Source organism: Mustela lutreola, chromosome 5 (assembly GCF_030435805.1).
Source record: "Mustela lutreola isolate mMusLut2 chromosome 5, mMusLut2.pri, whole genome shotgun sequence".
In the NCBI taxonomy this organism is placed as follows: Eukaryota; Metazoa; Chordata; class Mammalia; order Carnivora; family Mustelidae; genus Mustela; species Mustela lutreola.
Window position 1 is genome coordinate 32,052,407 of NC_081294.1, and position 23,806 is coordinate 32,076,212.

A 23,806-nucleotide genomic window follows, 5' to 3' on the forward strand; every position below is an offset into this window, starting at 1 on the left:
TCTGACTCTCCCCTTTCATGTTCTTGCTCACTCTGTGTCTCTCTGTCAAATGAATAAAGATTTTTAAAAATCTTTTTTAAAAGAAGCAAAAATAATCAAATAAATATAAATACAAATGTATAAAATATCAAATATCCAAAAAAAAAAGAGTGAAAGAAATCTTCGAGAAAACCAAAAGAAAATGGAAACAACAATTATATGTATAAGAGATTTCATATCAACAAGTGGTCCAAGAGGTAACTACTGAAAGAAGTGTGCTAAGAAAAAAATATCTGTCCATGTCAAACTCTATCATCAGCTAAACAATCATTTAAAGGCTGAAAAACAAAAATACAATGATAACCAAAAACATGGGCTTTCTCTTTCAGATTATGACTACAAGCATTAGCGGAAGAACATTTCTGCAGAAAGGAAAACTGAACCTCTAATAAAGGAGTAGACTGCCAGAAACAACACTAAGCAAATAAAATCAGAATTTGAAAAATAAAATTAGAAAGTCTTAGTAAAAACTATTGGTACAAGACATTAATTGGAGAGAAGAGGGTTAAGAAAATCAAGCTGGAAATAAAGTGCTAGAATAAGTATGACATACATTATAGGAGAGGAGATAGACACTATTTTCTTAAAATCTTTGTATTATTTTGGAAAAGGGTTAAGATGCTGATTAAGTTCAAATGTTGGTTAAGTATACATATATTAAAAATTTAAGAGAATTACTGAAGTAGTAGACTGTAAAATTTCCCCAAGTATGGAGGATGAAAAAAGAAATAAGAAACAAGGGACAAAGCCACAAAAAACGGATGATCATAAGGAAAAATTATGATGGTAGGAATATACCCAAACATATCTGTAAACACAGTACAGAGTAAATGCAAACAATTTTCACTGACAAACCCATAAACCTAGTGGTATATTTTCATAATAAGCACACAAAAGTTAAAATTGCATCATCTCTGAACACTACCCTTTAGAAATTTGATAGAACGAATATATATTGTCCACTCTACAGGTGCATAAAATATCTGTAACCAACAATTAGAGATTAACTGCTCTCATGTTCAGGTGGTAACAAAGAACTCCCTTGATCAGCAGTAAGGGCTGCTTCTCCACAGCTCCAGGGAGTGAATAACCAATTGTTTTATAACCGCACATTGTTGGTTTAGAGTTATGCAAATGATTTTATTTTAACCCAGCAAGTATATTTAAGAATATACTTGCTGGATTTAAATAAAATTCTTAAGAATAAAATAATAATATTTTATTATTTTAATAAAATTAAATAATAAAATAAAATTCTTAATTTTATTAAGAATAAAATTCTTAAAGATACTCTTGAGTTTTCTGAGTGGACAATCATATGGAAGTGAAAAGGTTTTCAGGACATCTAGTCTGTGGTGTTCCCAGACAGCAAATTGCATTATCAAGAGATCTGCACTCTAACCTAGCTGTAGAAAGTCAGATGGCACACAGAGATCACTCTGTGTCATACTGAATGTCTTTTTTGCTGTTTTCCAAGGTTTTATTAAATGCTAAAAATATTTATCCAACCTCTTTTAGGTTCTAGAGTTGCCTGCACATTTGGGGAGTCAGAAAATAGGCTGTTCCTAAAGCTATGCCGGATTATGCGAACTTCACCAAGTCACTTAAACCCCACTTACCTTTACTTGCTTCCCACTGTTGTGGAAGTTATTACTTTAAAAATAAATAAATAAAAATAGCACCCGACCAAAACTTGGGAACCTAGTCTGTGAATAAGAAGTGAAGGCCTTCAAAGAAGAGGGAATAGGTAGAAAGCAGGTGTTCCTGTCTTCCAACTTTAATTTGTGGCCCCCTCTTTCAATTCCTCTAGTTGAATTTTAGACATTCAGTAAAGAAAGAAAGAAAAAAAACCTAGTATTTTAGCTCCATCACTGACACTGAGTCACGTATGAGCAGGGAATATCACCAAGATTCTAATGGTACAAGGAACAACATTAGCCATTCGGAGGGCAGCACAAAAAATTGCTGATGAGTTGGGATCCAACAACACCAACTTGAAAACTGGTTTACTGTAGACTTAGGAAGGCTGAGGTAGAAGCAGAACAGACAGGGAGCTTCCTTTCACTTTTGCTCAGTAGAGGGTTGCCATTTAAAAAAAAAAAAAAAAAAGAATGTTGCCATAATTATTCCAGAACCATGCCATCCTAAATGAGGTCCCTAACATCTGCCCTCTGCTCTCCAGTTGCTCCTCTTCACTTCTAAAAAAGGATAAGCTCTCACTGGGAGTCTAGCTTCAGCTGAGCTCCTCAGTTATTCCATCCCCAGGCAAAGGGAATGGCTTTAAGAATACCTGTGTCAGTCCATCATCATTGGCTGAAGACTGCTCCTTGAGGTTGTCACCTCTTAGGATATGGGTCTCATTCAACTGAAGGCTCCTCTCCAAAAGCAGGTGGCAGCAAGCCTAAGCTGCAGCACTTACAGAACTCAGGATGGGAGTGGAGGGGCACTCCAGCTGGTGGTGGGGGTCTATAAGGGGCACCCATAGAATTCACTACAGTTTTCAAGACTTTATGTTCCCAAAGCAAAGTCTGCTTGCAGGGTGAATGTGGCCCTGTGAATGGTATTTTAAAAGAAACAGGCTTACCCATACTCCTAACATGTTGTGTTTTTGTTTGGAAGCTGCCCTGCATAGAGTTGGCTGTTACCTTTTCAGTAGCCAATACTTTTTTTACAGTTTGGAAATGCTGTATTTAGTCTGGAGTGCATGAATAGGGAAGAAAGAACAATAATTCCAAAAAACTCCTTTCGTAAGTGCCCTTTCACCATGGTACTTTGCTACCTTATTTCAGGGACTAGTTTCGAAACCCACTGAAAATACCAGAGCTAATTTCAGGATTCCTATGTCTTACAAAGGGGAGAATATTCTTTATAAGGAAAATAGATTTGCATTTAACTTAATTAAGTACAGTAAATTCTTTATCATCTGGGCCTAACCATATTGAACTGTCATATAAATTCAATATAAAATGTAATGTTTGGCACAAATACGAAAGCCATAAAGTATGTCCCACAGTTCTATAGCCTAGATGTTAAACAACTGTTAGATATGATCTTAGAAAAATTATATTAGACGTATTTGTATCAAAGTGGCACCACCTCCATTCCTTATGAAAACAATAATAAATCTTCATATTCATATAGATTAAAAGTTCAGATTCAAAAATACTTTTAAAAGCAATTTAGAAAAAAATGTTTGTTTCTGCTTACAGACACATCCATTTTCTCTGGTAGGATAATCAAAAAACTGGTAACATTGGTTACCTAGTTGAGAAAGGTGATTGATACAAAGGCTTTCAGCTCCTTTTTTTTTTTTTCTTTTTTGAATTCTGAACCATGAGACTATATTTTCAAAAGTTATTAACATTTTATTTTTCTGAGATTCCTCCAAATGTATGCATTTTTATTAAGAGTATGCTTCAAATGATTTTATATTGATAAACATAGAGAAGGGATAGACTTTCATTGAGAAATAAGTATAAAGATGTTAAAATTCATTAATTACCTATTATATTTAGCTACTTTGCCAAGAGATTTATGTGTGTTCCTACTGAATCTTCATCACAAAATTTGGGGTAGGTGATATTTTCCCCACTGTACAAATGAGGGGATTAAGACTTCATCAAGATCAAAATCTTCTGCATGGCAAAGGAAACTGTCAATAAAACAAAGAGGTAACCCATGGAATGGGAGAAGATATTCACAAATGACACTACAGACAAAGGGCTGATATTGAAGATCTATAAAGAACTCCTCAAACTCAACCCACACAAAACAGATAATCATGTCAAAAAATGGGCAGAAGATATGAACAGACACTTCCCCAAAGAAGACATAAAAATGGCTAACAGACACATGAAAAAATGCTCATCAGCATTAGTCATCAGGGAGATTCAAATCAAAATCACATTGAGATACCACCTTACACCAGGTAGAATGGCCAAAATCAACAAGACTGTAAACAACAAGTTTGGAGAGGATGTGGAGAAAGGGGAACCCTCTTACCCTGTTGGTGTGAATGCAAGTTAATACAGCCACTTTAGAAAACAGTGTGGAGATTCTTTAAGAAATTAAAAAGAGAGCTACCTATGACCCTACAATTGCACTACCAGGTATTTATCCCAAAGGTACAGATGTAGTGAAAAGAAGGGCTATCTGTACCCTAATGTTCATAGCAGCAATGGCCACAGTCGCCAAACTGTGGAAACAAGATGCCCTTTAACAGACAAATGGATAAAGAAGATATGGTCCATATATACAATGGAGTATTATGCCTCCATCAGAAAGGATGAATACCCAACTTTTATATCAGCATGGATGGGACTGGAGGAGATTATGCAGAGTGAAATAAGTCAAGCAGAGAGAGTCAATTATCATATGGTTTCACTTACTTGTGGAGCATAAGGAATAACACGAAGACATAGAAGGGTGTTGGGGGAAACTGGAGGGGGAGATGAACCATGAGAGATTGTGAACACTGAGAAACAAACTGAGGGTTTTGGAAGGGATGGGGGTGGAGGGTTGGGTGAGCCTGATTGTGTGTATTAAGGAGGGCATGTATTGCATGGAGCACTGGATGTGGTGCATAAACAATAAAAAATAAAAAATAAAATAAAATACTTATTATGGATAGGCAGCTTATCTGATCTCTCATAGCTAGTAAGTAACTAGTATAACCCATCGCTATAAAATCCAGGCAGTCTAACTATAGGGCTTTTTAGTTAAAAACAAGTTAGTACACAAATCCCTACCTGGGTTCTTTTCTCGGTTTTTTGTTTGTTTTTGTTTGTTTTGTTTTGTCCTTTCTCATTTTTAATTCATTTATAAAACTCTAGTTAATTCTTTAAAATCATTCATTCCCCTTCAAGTTAGCATTAGAAAAATTAGTGTCAGAGATTTTGGTGCTGCTGGGACATCTCTAGATTAGTCCTGAAAGACATAGGCCTCTGGAGGTACTCCCCAAGTTAAACTTGAAGACCAGAGGATGACCTAACCATGAGAAGATCACTTTCTCCCCAGTTCCATGTTCTATCTAAAATTAATTATTTGATCTATGAACCTGAAATCCACTTAAAGTATGGACATTTAAGTTTCTAATAGGCCATGCGGAATGGTGAGACGCATGGTACAAAACAATCCTCGCCTGATCTGGTTTATACCATTACTGTACATTTTTCAAAAACTCGCCTAATTCATGACCCTACTTTCATAAAAACATGAATATACAGTAGGTGCTAACACATAAAAACTGGAAGAGGAAAAAGAGATTTCCCAGACTGCACTGACTGTATGCTACATTGTTCTAATTTCGGAACTGGGAATTATTCTAGCAGACCCCCTACCATGACTAAAAATATTCTGGACTCTTGCCTTGGTCACCCAAGGTAAGAAGATCAGATCTGCTAAGCCCATATGTGGATTTAGACAGCGTGCCTTGCTGGAAAGAAATAGAGTGTTTGTGTTGTTTCCTCACGAAACCAGTTAGAAATGCCAATAAGGAAGCTTTCAGAATAATCCAGGCAAATTACAACAGAACCTGGTGTAGAGCAATGGCAATAGGGATGGACAGACAAGGAGAAGAGCCATGCAAGTTCAGCAGGTGACATTTGCTGGCCCTGAGTCATCACAAGATGTGAAGACTGAGGCAAAACAAAGTCATAAACCCTGCGATGTTTCTTAGTTAAATAACTTAGTAGGTGATTGACACCATCGGTGGAGACTCTGAGGGAGAAGCTGAGGTTTGGGCAGTTATTTTTGTCTTTTGTTTGGTTTCATTTGTGCTTGTTTGCTTTTTATTTTAGTGAGATAGAAGGTGGTTAGAGTGAGATGATTAATTGACTTCATTTCAATGACAAGCCCTAACTAACTGGCTTCTTGCTCCCTTTGGTTTATACTCATGTTTTTGTGGTTTTTAAAAAGAAACAAAGAGACTCCTCTAAAGCACCCAGGAGACAGAAATCCTGCAATATGTAGCCAAAAAGTCTTCTGAGGCTAGGTATCACAAACCAGTACCTACCAAAGGGACTCCAGCCCTCATGGCATTCTATACACCTTGGAAATTAGTTTCCAATTAAAAATGGAGATGCCATTAAAAATGGAGATGTTTCATTTTAAAAGATAGATGCTCGTTTCTATATTTGCAAAATCTGGGGTCCAGATTCCCAGATGATACTACCAGTTAAAGTTGACCCTTCAAATGGGGTATTTGTTTGTCATTACATCACTGTCTCTTCCATCCCAGCTTTGGTTTATATATCACCTGCTGGCTTCCCTAGGTATTCTATTTTTAAATCCCCTGCCTTAGGCCAAGCATTTGACTAGCTCTGAAATCCCTTCCCCTCTGTAAATATTACTTCCCACTCCTGCCACAAATTTGTAATAACTGCCCCTAAGGACCAACCACGGGAAGAAAAACATTTTCTTCTTAATTATAGGTTGGATATTAGTCTACATCTGATCACTAGATTCTGGGTCATTACCAAACTGTTTTTGCACCCAAAACCCTCCTTCTAGTCTTAGTCACCATTAGGCCTTAATTAACAGTGCCCACCCCAAGATACTTGGTTGAGAAAGATGTAGAACAAGTACTATCCAGTTGTTAAGTGCCTAAAGACCTGGATTTGGACCAGCCCTCACTCTGAAAGGACCTCTTACTACCTGCTCTTTCTTACCCTATGCTAATTTTCTAGACACTTAGACCTAACCTTCTGGATTAAATATGTGAATCTATCCATCCATTCACTTGATTCCAATCTCAGGATGTGCTCTTGGTACCTACTATCTCTCAGCCCTCTTTCCCCACTCAGAACACCAGACATTGAATCCACCATTTATCTCAGTGAGCCAAAAAAAAAAAAAGATGGGATATGGGTTGTAGCAGATTTATACAGTTAACAGAGGAGTCCCAGTGAAAACCTCTGTTATAATTAGCTGTTCTTACTGCTGAAAATCTGTCTAATCTCTTGGGTATGTTGGGATAGAAAAATATTCAGAACCCTGGGCACACATTGTTGCCTTAGGTGACTCTGCTTTCTCCCTAAGACCATTCACATATCTAGAAACCAAATCATACATTTCCCATCATGCCATTGCTATATGGTTCTTATGTCCAAAAATCACTTCTTTCTCACCAATAGACCTAGAAAGCGACCAATATACTGTTTTCTATTCATTCACACTTTCAGTGTGTAAGGCCACATAAGCCAAATGGACATCTGAGAAACTTCCATTTAGACTTAAACAACTAATTTTGTTATGCATGGGTAACCTTGCTTTTTCACTTATTCAACATGAATGAAGCCTCCAATATGTGCCACGTGACAGGAGAGCAAAAATGAGTAAGACATGGTGACTAACCTAGAAGAACAGGCAAAAAGATATTAACTGTTCTAATAGAGCCATGATCACAATTTTATGGCATATTAGGAGGCACAAATGAGGAGCACCTAAGTTCTAGAATAGTGTCTCTCAAAGTTTATTTTGCTTCCAGATCACCAGAAATCTTGTAAAAATGAAGATTCTGGACAAGATTCATGTCTTGAGTAGGACTAAGAATCCTGAAAATTTCTTACAAGTCCCCAAGTAATGACAATGATACTGAACTGTGGACTAGACTTTGAGTAACAAAATCCTGCAGAACCAGGAACTACTTCCAACAAGAGATGGTGTGAAAGAATGAATAGGACTTACCAGTAAAATAAAATAAAGGGTTTCTTTCTAGGCAAAGAAACAACATAGTTTGTAGGCTCTCTTTTGAAATTAATGATATTCAAAACATATGGATTTGTTTGAATGTTTTAGATGCAGTCTCCACCACTGCCTGAACAGAATACAGGGACCAACTAAAGCCTACACCCCAAGGTCCTTAAGGACAACACGGGGCCCTACTCACTGATCAGTCACTGTCTAGCCAATAGTTCTGAAGGGCACAGAATACAACTCTAAATATTTCCATGTGGGATTCAAGTGAATCTTTCTTATGAAGTGTGGTTAAGGGACCTCAAAGAAGAGTGTGCTGGTGCTTCATCAAAATTACAGATGCATTTTGTGCCTGCCTTTGTAATAAATGTCTAACAAGTGTCCATATATGCCACAGACTATCATCTGAAACATGCTCTTCTTACTCTTGGGCATGTGACTATGGAGGTGTAGCTAACCAGCCCTCACCCTCCCAAAAACTTTGATTGTTCTTCTTATCAACCAAAACCTTTGGAGTTATTGGCTTAGTTAGGTAACTTGACATAATAGCTACAGAATGAAGGTAACAATACTTGCCCTGCACCCTCCTTAGGAACAAACTAGGATAGATATACTCAGAAAGATGAAAATATGATGAAGATGTTGGCTATAATTTAAAGAGCCAAGAGGCTTCCTATAGTAGCCACCAATGTAGAAGTTCCTAAATTTGCATGATCAGGAGAATAATCTAAGGTTCTCTCTCTCTCTTTTTTTTAATTATAACTGAATTCTAGTACAGTTAATATACAGTGTTATATTAGTTTCAGGTATACAATACAGTAATTCAACATTTCACACCTCAACAGGTACTCATCATGACAAATGCACTCCTTAATCCCCATCACCTATTTCACCATCTTCCCACCCACCTCCCCTCTGGTAATGATTAGTTTGTTCTCTATAGTTACGAATCTGTTTCTTGGTCATGTCTCTCTCTCTTTCTCTCTCTTTTCTTTTCTCAATTGTTTTGTTTCTTAAATTCCAGATGTGAGTGAAATCATATGCTATTTGTCTGTCTCTGACTGACTTATTTCACTTAGCATTATACTCTGTAGTGCCATCCATGTCATTGCAAATGGCGAGATCTTATTCTTTTTTACAGCTGAATAATATACTGTTGCATAAATGTACCACATCTTCTTTATCCATTTATCTATCTATGGACACTTGAGATACTTTCATAATTTGACTATTGTAAATAAGGAAAATTCAACAAAACAAAAAGCTGGGTCTTTCAGAAGATTAATAAAATTGATGTCTTTAGCCAAACTAAATAAATAAATAAATAAATAAATAAATAAATAAAACAAGAGGATACAAACTACTGGTACCAGAAATGAAAGAGGAGCATTACTACAGATCCCATGGAAATTAAAAGGATAATAAAGGAATACTATGAACAACTTTATGCCCACAAGTTTAATAACCCAGATAAAGGGACTAGTTCTTTGGAAGGCACAATCGGCTAAAACTCACACAAAAAGAAACAGTCTATCTGAATAGGCCTATATCCATTAAAGAGAAAATAGCATTCCCAAACAGAAAGCGACAAACCCAGATGGGTTCACTGGTGAATTCTACCAAACATTTAAGGAAGAAATGATATCAATTCTCCACAATCTCTTTCAGAAGTTAGAAGCAGAGGGAATACTTTCTAATGGATTCTATGAGGCCAGAATTAGACTAACACTAAAAATAGTCAGATATTAGAAGAAAGGAAAACTACAGACTAATATCTCTCATGAACAAAGATACAAAAATCTTCAACAAAATATTATGAAATAGAATTCTTGATCATTTCATGTAATTCTTTTTATAATCTAAGGTTTTTGTGAAAAATACATATTCCTAGATCCCACCATTTGGAATTCTGATTCAAGTCTTCTGGGAGAGGCCTAGATCTTTATAATCATGTCAGTTTTGGAAACTCTGCACTGTGCATTGGAATATGGGGCACACAGGATAAACTCAACTTCCCATCACCAACTTCTTCATATAGAAGAGAACATCTGTACCATTAACGTTACCAGGAATGACTCACAGCAAATATCTCCCCATCAGGTTGCTCCCTCTGTCCCGGCAATTTGTGTAAAACATGAGACTGAATTGATACTATATGCAATACAGCCTACAAAAATATTTGAGAAGCAAGATTTGAGGCTTCCGATACAATGAATTATTTTTCATCATCATTTTACAATCAACAAATTTCCTCTACATGAAAGTCCTTTGAACGTTTATTCTCAAAGGTGAGCAAATAGAATGAGTCACTTAAAGACATAATCTGATAACTATATCTTTCTAGAGCTGTGTTAAGACTAGAGTCTTGGAAGGTGTGGCCATGGGAAGAACATTAGACTGAATGATATCTGATACTATTTTTGTAATGTTTATCTAAAGTATCCATGACAAAATAACCTAAGCAGGCCATCTATGTACCTAATTATAACTATCACATAAAAACTCACTGGTGGTAGGCACAATTACAAACACAGTGGATACATCAGTAAATTTCTCCCCAGGAGTCACAACCACCTGGATGGGTTCTCTTGTACTTCCCACCCACAAGCTCTGTAATCAGGTTAGATTTAGACTGAATTGCTTAGACAATCCAATCAAATAAACCTTTCAATTCAATTATAAATTACTGCTTTAATTTGAGGGTGGTAAATTACCAGATTTTATTATCCCTACAGTTGCTGAAAACACCAGTTGATTTAAAATAAACCTGTGCTAGAGCGCCTGGGTGGCTCAGCTGGGTAAAGCTTCTGCCTTGGGCTCAGGTTGTGATCCCAGGGTCCTGGGATGGAGTCCTGCATCAGGCTCTCTGCTCGACAGGAAGCCTGCTTCCTCCTATCTCTCTGCCTGCCTCTCTGACTACATGTAATCTCTGATAAATAAATAAATAAAATATTTTAAAATAAATAAATAAAATAAAATAAACCTGTGCTGATTAAGGACATCTGGGATACAGCCTTTACCTTTAAGTTTGACTGAAGGAGGATGACTGGTGGTAAATGTCACAGGTCAACTGGGCAGACTGTGTTCAAGCCAGGCAGCATGTGCTGAGGATTTGTTGCTATTTGTTCTTCTCTTTATTTTTCCAATGTGATTGAACATCTGTACATTTAGCCCTATAAACATCTCCCCTACCAATAATAACCAGAACAGAAAATACATCTGTAACAAAATGTACAATCTAGAGATCACATCATTTTACAAAAGCTTCAAAAATGTTAATATTTTCTTAGCAAACAATGATATTCTCTTCAAACACTTGAACACAATATTGTCCATTTTGCTCTTTCTTGATTACAGATTAATTTCAGAGATCTTCTTTTCAACTTATCTGCTTTAACAGAAATTTTGAGGGTTATCGATCATCTGTAAAATATTTTTTAAATTGACTAATAAGTTATGGTAACTATTTTATTAATAAAAGAAATATATTTTTAAGTAAGGGACTATGGTTGTCAGATACTGAAGCATTAAAAAGACATTAATAGATCCGGAGGAGAAATTCACAAAGTAGTTAAATTGAAGAGTACTTACATGAAGCAATCACACCTATTTTACTCCAAAATGAATGCCATGAACTGAAAATTTTAGATGAAAGTCACCTAAAACCTAAATCAGAAGTCGGTCTATTGTCTCTTTTTATGGGATGAGTACCATTCACATCACAGTTTTCCTCCTAGACAAAGCAATTTCTTGTGAATAGTTGTGAAAACCTCATAAATGTTAACAACTATATATAACAAGCACACAGCCAGAAGAGGTCCCAGAGCAGCTTGAAAGAAAATTCAGCATGGAAATTCTGGTTCTCGCTATCTCTGCGTGAGCCAGGAAGTCACTAAATAATCTCACGCCTCAGCTTCCTCACTTAATTCTGGGAAGAACGTCCGCAGTGTGTCAGGGAGGATTACCATGGAGATGAATGAGATACTGTATGGAGGCAGCACAATTTCAAACGGTATTTCCTTTACCATAACTTTTCTGCTAAACACTACCAGCATTTTAATTTTCAGCCCTTGTATCAATGTAGTCTGTTTCTCCTCTCCTAATACCCTTTGTAAGGTGCTGACCTCCGTGTGCTGACCTTCCTGGTTCGTGATTATATAGGGTTCCCTTTATTTTTATTTTCTATCTCCCCTACATAATCACCAAATAGCCCATATAATCACCAGTCCTTGCTCTGGTACAGTACTCCATTCTTTTATTATTCTTATTATTTTAATTAAGTAAACATTTATATGCCAATGTAGGGCTCAAACTCACGACCCCATCAAGAGTCTCATGCTCTACTGACTGAGCCAGCCAGGTGCACCAGTACCACATTCTTGAAGCTACCTCACCACTGGGTAACGGGACTTCTATGCGTACTGATGAAGCACAGGAGAGCAGCATAACCCAGTCAGAGAACTTCACACTTTCCAAGGAATCAGAGCAAAGATGTTTCCCCAGATAACTGGCTAAACTATGGTTACCAGAGACAAAAGCACCGGAGCAGAATAATTATCTCCTAATCATTAGAGATGCATCAGGCAATTTTTATCTGAAGCCTCATAAAGTAAATGTATCCATGATAGACAAGCCTCACCTACAGAGCACTCATTCAATATGTTTCAGTGATTATACGGCACTGATCTCCCCCACCGACCCTTTTCAGATTTAAGAAATAGTTGAGGGGCGCCTGGGTGGCTCAGTGGATTAAAGCCTTTGCCTTCAGCTCAGGTCATGATCTCAGGGTCCTGGGATTGAGCCCTGCATCAGGCTCTCTGCTCAGCGGGGAGCCTGCTTCTTCCCTCTCTATCTCCTGCCTCTCTGCCTGCCTCTCTGCCTACTTGTGATCTCTTTAAAAAAAAAAAAAAAAAAGAAAAAAAAAAGAAATAGTTGAAAATTAAAAACAAACCATAAATCACATATTCTTAAAGTGTATACCCTTCAACTAGAAAACACTGTAACACATCTCTAGGACAGTGAGGCTAACAAAGATAGGTGTCATGTTAGCCACTATGTTACCCACACCAGGCCTTGTCCTCCTGCTTCTACACCTAGGCAATCATTGCCTGGCAAGAATCAAGTTTATTAATTTGGACAATGCCATTGTTTCTCATTTAAATCCTCCTGAAAAACACAGAATATACATTTCACTCTTACATAGTCTCAGTTTTTTCAAAAGTCTGGCAAGAGGAGAAGGCAATGAAGTAGATTGCAAAGAATATTATGAAATTGTTATTCATTTGGTTTTTTTCCCCTTTGCCCTCCTCTGAAAGTTACTGAATTACTTCATCTTTCCATCTGTCTACAGACAAGCTGTTTATGTATATTAAGATACATAGTTAATACTCTACTGGTTACTTCACACTTAACACTAAATCACAACAGAAAAAGAAAAAAAGGTTTCCTGTCTTTCCCAAAGAAGTATGGAGAAACTATTTTCCATTATTAAAAGAATAAGAAAAAAAAAACTGATCCAAGAGTGAAGACTATTTTTATACATGGGGAAAAAAAAATGTATTTTAGCCAGGCATTATAACATCAGTAATTCCCTTTGGAAATCAAATTTCCACTCTGTAATCATGCCTCTAATGATTTAGAACTGAGTCAGTTGAACGTGATGCCTCTGGAATGCCAGCTGGCTATGAGCGTGTGAAGAAGCCTGTGTGGTCACTGACACTGAGCAGCACCCACAGTTCTACGGTAGGACCATCCCAACACCACCTCCTGGGTGCTGCGTGACGTCACAGCCAGGTAGAGCGCTGCTGCTACTCTAAAAGGAAAAGAATGTGGCTCCACCCTCCCAAGAAGACAATCCTGCAGCTTCTCACAGGTAATTCTTTCAAGGTGAGTCACCCATCCACCCTCAGTACAGGTGAAGTTCACAGGAAGGACTAGTTCACCCTCTAGGCCAGCAAGAGCCACACAATCGGCTTCTGAATCCCAGTGTTCAACTCATCTCCAAACACCTTTTCATTTGAATTTCTAAAGCCAAAGAATATACCTAATCTTTGCCCCTTAGCTTCTCTAGGATCATTAATTTCATAGATATTTAGGTACCTATTATATGTAAGATATACTAGGTCCTGGATAGAGAATGGTTAACAGGAAAAAAACATAATAATAATAAAAGCCTACATTTTTTTAGTAAAACGGGAAAAATAGAGAAAAAGAACTGAGAAAGCTCTAAGAAGGAAGAGAACAGGTGGCTATAATAAAGACTCACACACAAGGGAGTCTTGCTCAAGGACGTCTCACCTAACTTTCATGTGCATTCCGGTTAAAATGCAGGTTCCAGTTTAACGGGTCAGGGGTGGGACCTGGATTTATGCATTTCTTACAGACCCCAAGGTCTGCTGCTGGTTCACAGACCATATTTTTTAGTAACAAAAGCACCAGTGCTTCTCTAGTCACTGGTTTTCAAAATGTGGTCACCAAACCAGCAACCTCGGAATTACCTGTCAGTTTTTTTGGGAAATGCAAATTCTCAGGCCCCACCCCAGACCTGCTGAATCAGAAGCTCTGCGGCACAGTCCAGTAAATCTATGTTTTAACCAACCTTCAAAGTGATTCTGATGCCTACTAAACCCCAATACAGTAGCCCCTAGCCACATGTGGCTACTGAGGACTCAAAATGTAGCTACTGTGCATTGAAATACACTGTAATCTGGTGAATCACATACCAGATTTCAAAGACTTGGACAAAGAACGTAAAAACGCCTATTAATTTTTTTATATTGAATGTATATTAAATTACTATTTTGGATATAGTGGGCTAGATTAACTATACTGTTAACATTAGTTTCACCTGTTTTACTTTGCTTATTTTAATGTAGCTACTAAAAAGCTTAAAATTACAAATGTGGTTAGTATGATCATTACACTGGGCAGTGCTGCAGTAAAGTTGGAGAATTGTTCTGTAAAGGAATTGTTCTCAACTGGGACAGTTCTGCCACCAGGGAACATGTGGCAGTATCTGGAGATATTACTGGTAATCATAAATGAGAGCAGAGGTTCTACAGAAATCTAGTAGCTAAAGAGCAGGGATGCTGATAAATGCCCTATAATGTGCAGGACAGCCCCACAACAAGGAATTATCCAGTTCAATGGTGGCCAATAGTCAATAGTGCTGAGATTTCAGAAATCTGCATGTTACAATCACTCGGGGAGAGTTACAAGATACTGACACCTCTGCCCCTGGCCTATCCCTAATTCAATTGGAATCTCTGGTACAGCGGCCATGGCATTAGTTGTTCATTTTGTTTTATTTTAAATTCCCCCAGGAATTCTAATGTACAGCCAGGGTTGAGAACATCTGTTCGAAAGGTGTCGCTCATTTATAAACGCTCTGCGCTGCCAGTACCACTATCCCTCAGCCCTAGACTTAGGCCTTTACATTTTTATCAGGTTTCCAGGTGATGCTGAGTTGCTGGTCCAGTGTCCTGGGAGGGTTTACATAGTGATCAACATAACACTACGTATTTCTCCTCTCCGGATGGCCCAGCACCCAGAGAAGGCAGAGACAGTCTTGGGATCAGGCTGTCCTGTAGAAAAGGACAACCCCACTGTCAAAGGTGACCCTTTGACCCCACTGTCAAAGGTGGTGGGACCTGACTGGAACCTGAGGCTCTATCACAGTGACTTCCTCATTTTACAAAGGCAGATGCAACTCTTTCATGGAAGGCAAGGGGGTTAAAGAGGCCAAGTATTCACTTAAATCCTCACTGACCTGCACTGCAGCATGGAACAAACATTTCGGTAGTTAGGTCATCTTACTGAAACACCTTTCATGTGACTATTCAGTTCCTGCCAATACACAATTTAAATCACTTTAAAGGGGCACCTGGGGGACTCAGTCTCAGCTTTCTCCCCACTCTCTAGAGTCCCTGGCTTCCTACGGCCATGACTTGCATCCTTGACTAAAGAACCCAAAAGACAACAAAACCTCCCTGCCTCACACTGAGGCAGAAGCATTAGAAAGTTCTCCGTGTTAACAGTTTTTTCATGCTACATCGTTTTTTTTAAATTGTTTTCATACAACTTTTCTCTCCATCTTATCAAAGCTTTAAAGGATGGTCAGAGGATTCCTGGCGATTTGTAAGATCCCTTCAGGAAGTTGCATAGTCAAAATTGTTTTCACGCTAATACTATGACATTATGTTCTTTTTTCGTGCTCAGTCACTCATGAGGATACAAAATAAAAAGCCACACTGCAACTAACTCTTTAGAAACTACCCGTTTGAGTGTAGTGTCAAGGAAGAACATCTAGTTAACTTGAAAAGTCTAATAAAACACTTCTCAGTCTTCCAACTACTCATCTGTGGGAGGCTGATTTTCTTCGTATGTTTCAACTCAAATCGCATATTACAACAGATGAGATGCAGATGCAGGTATGAGAATCCAGCTGTCTTCCATTAAACTAGCCATCAAAAGAGATTGGCAAAAATGTAAAATATTGCCAGTATTCTATTTTTTAAATTTTGGAAATAGTGATTTTTCAAAATATGTTATTTGTGTTAACATGCAAAAGATTATTTTAAACAAATTAAATATTTCCCAAATTTCTGTTTTAATTCCTAAGACAGTATTATATTAATAAATATAGCTCATGTAAACAACAGTTCTTTGAGTCCTCCACAATTTTTAAGAGTAAAAGTGGAGATCAGGAGGTTTGAGCACTGCTTCATTAGAGCAAAGTAAAATGAAGTCTGAACACCCTCTTGTGAGCAACAATGTCTTTAAGTAGACTGTTGAGTAAGCAGGATGGAGCATACTGATAAGAGAGAAGTCATCCTGCCTCTAAAATAAACAGAACCATGAGCAAGAATGGAAGTGTCTATATTAGGTTCTCAGTGTTCTCTTTATTATGGCTATTTACTCTGTCATAAATAACTGAATTGCTAAAACCAGGCTTGCTCCCCACTTAGGACCCTGCTGTTCTCTCAGTCCCAGAATGCTCTTGTACCAGCTACCCATATGACTCATTTCCTCATCTCCCTCAAGTCCATCAAAAATCATCACCCCAGGGCGCCTGGGTGGCTCAGTCTGTTAAACAACTGCCTTCTGCTCAGGTCATGATCCTGGAGTCCTGGGATCAAGTCCCTCATTGGGCTCCCCACTATCTACTTCTCCCTCTGACCCTCCCCCTCTTGTGCTCTCTCCCTCATTCTCTCTCTCTCTCTCTCTCTCAAATAATGATCTTAAAAAGAAAAAGATCACCATTTCAATGATGCCCACCCTGACCACCTAGTTCAAAATCACAACCTAACCCACTCCATTCACATACATTTCCAACTCTCTTCACTCACTTTCTCTTTTCTTTTTCCATAGCACTTACGACCTGATAAAATACCACATTACTCATGTGTTTATTACATCTGCTGATACTACTCACCCTTGCTAGAATATAAGCTGCACTGAAGGAAGGCTTTCTGCTTGTTTTGTAGTCAATCATAATCATCTATTCTAGAGCAGTGCCTAGTCCTTGAAGCCTTACAATGAAGACTGGTTAAAAGAAGGAGAATGAACTTTGCAGATAGGGGCAGTGGAGTCTAGCAGATCAAGATTGGCTGTTAGACTTAAGCAGAACCTCAATCTGAACTTTGTTTGGACAATTACCAGGCTCATGCTCTTCAGCAAGTTACCGAACTCTCCAGCCCTCAATTTTCTTTCATGTACAATCAACCTCACAGGAGTGTGGTGAGAATAATAAGATAGTATCTGAAAACTCTGTAGTACCTGGAACTCAGTAAGTGATTGTTAAGCATACTACCATGGACTTCACATCATTATTAGCTAGTTCATCTTTTATGCTCCCAGGAGGCAGTGTCCAGAGTTTCCTGATTGGATTAAAGGCAATTGACAGCCCCAGGTTCACCTTTGCTACTCAAAAAGTAGCTCAATTTTCCATTGCTCAAGAAGATAATGTATTTCCAGACTCAGGGATATAAATAAAATAGCTTTAACTCATAGCATATCTACGGTAGAAGCATTATGAAAGGTCATTTAATTCAACTTTTATGTTTTCTTAACAGGTAAGTAAAGGGAGGCCTGAGGTGAAAAGATTTCTAAAAATCACATGGATTGTTCACATAGAGAGGAGAACCTAAAATCCGGGTTTCTGGATTCCCAGGACAATATTCTTTCCACTCTAATCTGCATGGAAACTGTTTATTGGAACCCTTAAAAAATTTCAAACTTTTTATCTCATAGAAGGTTAGCACAAAGAAGTAGAGGATAATTGAGATCCTGTCTGGAGTGGACACAAGATCCTCTCGGTCACTCAAGCCTGCCATCTTTATAACTCATAATAGATGGTCTACACAAGAATACACAGTGGACAGATAAGTCCTACGTATGCACTGAAAGAACAGTAAGTTCCTACCTACAGCCATCTAGAAGAATTGTATCAAGGAAAAGGAAATGAAAGATAATTCAGTCATGGAATTGCTGCATTTTTTTTAACTTTATATCTAGACTGTACCTATAAATTATACATTTGGTCAACTATTCATTAACCAACTGTCAACTATTGTGACTTTTTCCCTGAATACTGTTCAAAAGTGTCAGAAATAGTAACATACATGGGATTTTGTTCTATTATTGTTAGTAGCACCTTCTAAATACATATTCAAAACTGGTCCATATGCTTACAGCTAGGTAGTTATAAAGCTGGCTCTTCCACTTGTATAGACAAATGATCAAATGATAAGCACTAAAAGGGAAATTGTGTAAAATTTTAAATACATAAGATGGGACAGTCTGGTCTCTGATCAAGCCTCAAAAAAAAAAATTACTCTAGTTCCATCCACGTTGTCGCAAATGGCAAGATTTCATTTCGTTTGATGGCTGCATAGTATTCCATTGTGTATATATACCACATCGTGGATGGAACTAGAGTGTATCATGCTTAGCGAAATAAGTCAAGCAGAGAAAGACAACTATCATATGATCTCCCTGATATGAGGAAGTTGTGATGCAACATGGGGGCTTAAGTGGGTACAAGAAGAATAAATGAAACAAGATGGGATTGGGAGGGAGACAAACCATAAGTGACTCTTAATCTCACAAAACAAACTGAGGGTTGCTGGGGGGAGGGGGTTTGGGAGAAGGGGGTGGGATTATAGACATTGGGGAGGGTATGTGCTTTGGTGAGTGCTGTGAAGTGTGTAAACCTGGTGATTCACAGACCTGTACCCCTGGGGATAAAAATATATGTTTATAAAAAATAAAAAATTAAAAAATAAATAAATAAAATAAAGTGCACCTGCACACAGTGGGTTTACTAAAAAAAAAAAAAAAAATTACTAAAAATAGACCAAGGAAGCAAACAAAAGAGTTGTTATGGAAACATATTTGAATCACTGAAAGCAAATTAAAGATTCCTCCTATTTGCTAAACATTACCACTCAGACACTACTGCACAATACAGGCCTGTGCAAATCAACATCATATAACAGTATATGGAATGTAGCATCATGCTAGACCTCCAAGACAGTGCAAAACCCTGAATAACAGGAAACCCCCAACTAGTAGTTGATTATGAAGTTCTCTAACTGAAGATTTTAATCTTTAATCCATCTTAAATTCATTCACTTATTTAACAAATATTTATTAAGCACCTGCCAAGTAGGTTTTGAAGCATCTGGAATTCAAAGATGGAAGAAACCTTAATATATTACCAAGCTTAGAATTTCAGAAATCCAGACCAAGTCTGTTTTGGAAACGATGAGTAGATAAGGAAAGGAGAATAAAAACATCCCTGTTTAGCTGGGGTAGATGTCACACAGGCCTAACCACTGGGCAAAAGCTAAATGTATAGTTATACAAAGTTGATTTAAGGAGAAAAACAAACAAACAGGAAATGTAAACACTGTTGTAACAGACTAATTTTAAGTTTCAGGGGCTAAAGAGGAAATGCAAGCAGTAATTTTATCATACCTAAACAGGAAATACATGATCAAGGAAAGGCAAACACCTGTCTAGAGCCAATGACAAGTATGCAGAATGAGGGAAAGAATAAATGGACTCCTGAGTCTGAAGAATATAGGAGTGTTCACTGAAGAAACAAGTCATGGTATCATCACAGATGACGCTCTCAGGCATAGGCATAGGACATCTCAGTAATAAAGTGTATTTGTCTACAACCCACTTCTTACCTCAACAAACAATACCCAGCCAGAGCCAAGACAGTATACACAAAGATTAGGTGGGACTTGGCAAAATGCCAAGTAATATGGAAAAACAAAATGTCTTGGGTCATTCTAACCTTCTGGGAATCAAATAAATAAATGTTGCCTGTTTAGCTCTGGAAAAGTGAAGGAATGGGGAGCATTTGGCAATGCAACTTACTTTCCTTAGCTGCAAATAATAGATTCTGGAAGGGTTCTTCAGCTTTAAGAGCCCTGAACATCTTAAATAATTAACATTTCTTAACTAATCCCGTACAAAAACAATTTAGATCTATTCACATTCGCTTGTTTGCATATTTCCCCCAATCCTTCTCCCTAAGGAGACTGCATATATTGCAGTTATGAACATAACTTCTAAAGTTAGACAGCCTGGATCAGAATCAGGCCCACCACTGTTGGCTGTGTGATCTTAGAAGACTAATATTGCTTATCTTCAATTTCCCATCTGTAAAAGAGGAAAAATAGAAGGAACCTACAAATAGGGATTCTTGTGAGGCTTAACAAAGGCTTCCATGTGGTAGATTTCAATAACTTTGGCCATGATTAGCATATGGTATTCATAGCAAAGGGGAAATGTAGTGCCAAGGGCCATCACCCGCTTGAAGAGAGAAAGCAGTCAGCATAGCATAATATTTTTAATATTTTATTGTCCTTCTTACTAGGCTCCTCCTTAAATGAATTCAAGTATTGATATATATGTATATTTAGCTCATCTATTCCAGATGGCCCCATAATAGTCCTATGGGGTCTCTCTGAATATCCCCTCTCACCTGTGGTGATACATCTAGAAGAATTATGCTTCTGATTCCCTTATAAGTTCGTTCCCATTCTAGCACTTCTCCTGAAAAGCAGATTCCATACTGAGCCCTGACCTCCAATATTATCTAGTAGGAACATGGACAGTGGATGTCTTCAGGGCCCTGCCCTGTGCAGCCTGGCTGAGGGAACAAGTTCCCCCAGTAAGTGAGGAAGATGACCCTGAGAATGGTTTCAAGCACAGTGAAGGCTTCTAGACCTAAGGATCCCTGCCAGCCATGTAGACTTGATTTTCTTCCGTACTCACTAGTACCTGGAAAATAAACTCTCCCTGCTTGAATCCATAGGGCAGAATCCCTACAAGGTGCTTTAATAGTTCCTTGTTATATGCTCAAAATGCACATATTATGTTCAATGTACAAGAATTATTTAGGTCTTCAAATTATCAAGCTCAAAGTATAAAAATGCTCAGAGTAAAACAAACCTTTTTTTAAAAAAAAAGTCGTTTTGGGTGCCTGGGTGGCTCAGTTGGTTGAACAACTGCCTTTGGCTCAGGTCATGATCCTAGAGTCCCAGGATCGAGTCCCACATCAGGCTCCCAGCTCTATGGGGAGTCTGCTTCTCCCTCTGACTTTCTCCCCTCATGCCCTCTCTCACTGTCATTCTCTCTCAAATAAATAAATAAAATCTTAAAAAAAAAAGAAAAAGTCGTTTTAAGTGAGAAAAAACAGTAACAGGAAGTAGAGTCAGCTTTCCTGACCTCTTGGGTACCTTTTATCAGGATCTTTAATCAATACAGCTCAGAGCCCCAATACACCATGATCTTGAAACTTCGTACCAGGTTGGATAAAGATCTCCAGAACTGTTATTGTAGCTTGAATTGTTGGTACTTAGAATATAGAAAAAGCCATTAAATCTAAACTAAGACTGTAGCATTATGAAAATAAGCAGTTTCAGTGTAATTGGTCCAAATGACCCTCTACTCTGAGGCATTCTTTCTGGGCGCTCCTATGCAGAAAGCTGAGGGATCATTTGATGGTCTATGAATCTACTCTGTTTCTTCCACACCTCAACCTTTCCACTTTTAGCTCAGCAATGCTAGAAAATATACAGAATATCATGCCCAAAAGAGAACTCACTTAGACCAAACACTTTACAAATGGGCAACTTTTAAAAATCTGGCTTTTTCTCACAACTGGGGTGCCTGGGTGGTTCAGTTGTTAAGCATCTGCCTGGAATATTGTGAAAACTGCATGTTCCCAGAACCCTATCCCTCTGCGGATGCTTGAGAAGCAAGGCCCAGGAACTTGTATTTATAACAAGTATTCCAGGAATATCATAGGGGCAGAAATAGGGCCCAAAGGCAAGGGCCAAAGAATGTGAGTTATTTAGAAAAATCAAGATAGGATTTCATTTTTTTCAAGCATTTTATATAGATAGATAGATAGATTATAGAGATAATAAAGAAAAATTTTCTATTTTTACTAGATTAGACAACTTCAAATTGCAACAGAGACATATAGATAAGACAGGCTAACTGAACATTTTGTTATTTGGCTAATTATAGTAAGGAATGGGAATTATGGGTATTTCTTCTGGAAGGATTGTAAGAATAAAGTACCAGGATTTCTTTCAGAATTTTTTTTTAAGAGCTGGACTTTCTAAAAACAGGGAAGACAAAGAGACTGCCTGGAAAGATTTATCATCTGATCCCATTGTGATTTTATGAGCGGAAAGCGTACCTTTTCCAAGAACTCTTGATGTCATTGTAGAACTACTGTCACATGTTGGCCACATGACCCCAACACTGCATCCATCTGTTTGTCCTTTTCTTGCCAATCATTGTTTATGCCTTCACACAGATAAACAAGGTATGAAAAAATCAGTGCCAAATTAATTTTGTAGAAATTAATTTGTTTAGCTAGATGCTACCTGAGGACCAGAGTCATGGCTCTGCCATTGTCTTCCCCTTATTTGGACTGATGCTCCTCTGTATCTAGGATTGAATGTACGTAAAGATGTGACGTCAAGTAATGTTCGTTTTGGCTGTCACTTTGATGATCTGGTGTCTTAAAGTCACAGGTTTTGGAGGCATTCTAATAGAATTCAGAGCCTAGTTCTGCCAATTTACTAGCTGGTGATCTTCAACAAATGACTTTACCTCTTCAAGTCTCAGTTCCCTCATCTACAAAGTAAGAATAATAAAATCAATTCCACAAGGTGTGATGAGGATGAACTGAATTAATGTACATAAAACAAAGCTCCAATGAAAGCACTAAATGAATTCTAAATTTTTGTTGTCACTTTTGTTGCTGCTTTTGCTGCTACTGAATACACTGACATCATCATCTTCTTCTTCATCATCATCCATCATACCAATGGTTCCTAAAGTTCTTAGATTCCAGTGAGTTCAGGAATTCCAGGCCAAGGACCACTACTTCAGCCCATTCCCTCTTTCCTCTTTGACATCTAAGAAATAACTATAATCTTTTAACTTAACTCCACTGAGTGAATTCATAGTAAAGTGGTGTTATCTTTGTCACTAACCCAATTGTCACTACCAATTTTATGAATATCTTTACAAGCATGCCCTCTATGTCTTAAATTGAAACCATAATCCTAAAAATGATAATTTGTAGCATTGCAACATATTTGAGGCCAGATTTAGGGATTAGAGGATCTATTAATTGATCTTCTTTCACACCACCTTATAAGAAACCACCCAAGGATAGCAGAATCAGCTTTTCCAGTGTCTCCACCTTCAGTCAGTGCTAGGAAGAGAGGGCGAACGCTGGCACTAGAACAGAAAATGTGGCTAGAGACAACATGTGACCGTGAACTTTCAGTTTCAAAATCCCTTTCATCCTTCACCTCTGACAACTTGCCAGAGAAACTGCATACTTCTCACAGTCTGCAAGAGTCATGGCTCTCTTCTCTCCCAAGAGAAATCTTAGCCATGCTTCAAAGATCAACTCAAAAGTACTCCTCCATGAAACCTTCCCTGACAGCCCAAAGTTGGAGGCAATCACTCATAGAAAACTGCAGAGCAAGAAGAAAGCTTTGCTAATTTTAAGGTCTGAATAATT

At 37.9% G+C, this 23,806-nt stretch overlaps 1 long non-coding RNA gene across 1 annotated transcript in view; it reads left to right on the forward strand.

Annotated features, from left to right (window-relative positions):
* The window catches only part of LOC131831323 (uncharacterized), a 46,073-nt gene extending 32,475 nt beyond the window's left edge, over nucleotides 1-13,598 (forward strand). Inside the window, exon 3 of the long non-coding RNA XR_009353597.1 lies at nucleotides 13,374-13,598. This is a non-coding gene — a long non-coding RNA (uncharacterized LOC131831323). The remainder of the gene's footprint in view (nucleotides 1-13,373) is intronic.
* Nucleotides 13,599-23,806: the final 10,208 nt, after the last annotated feature.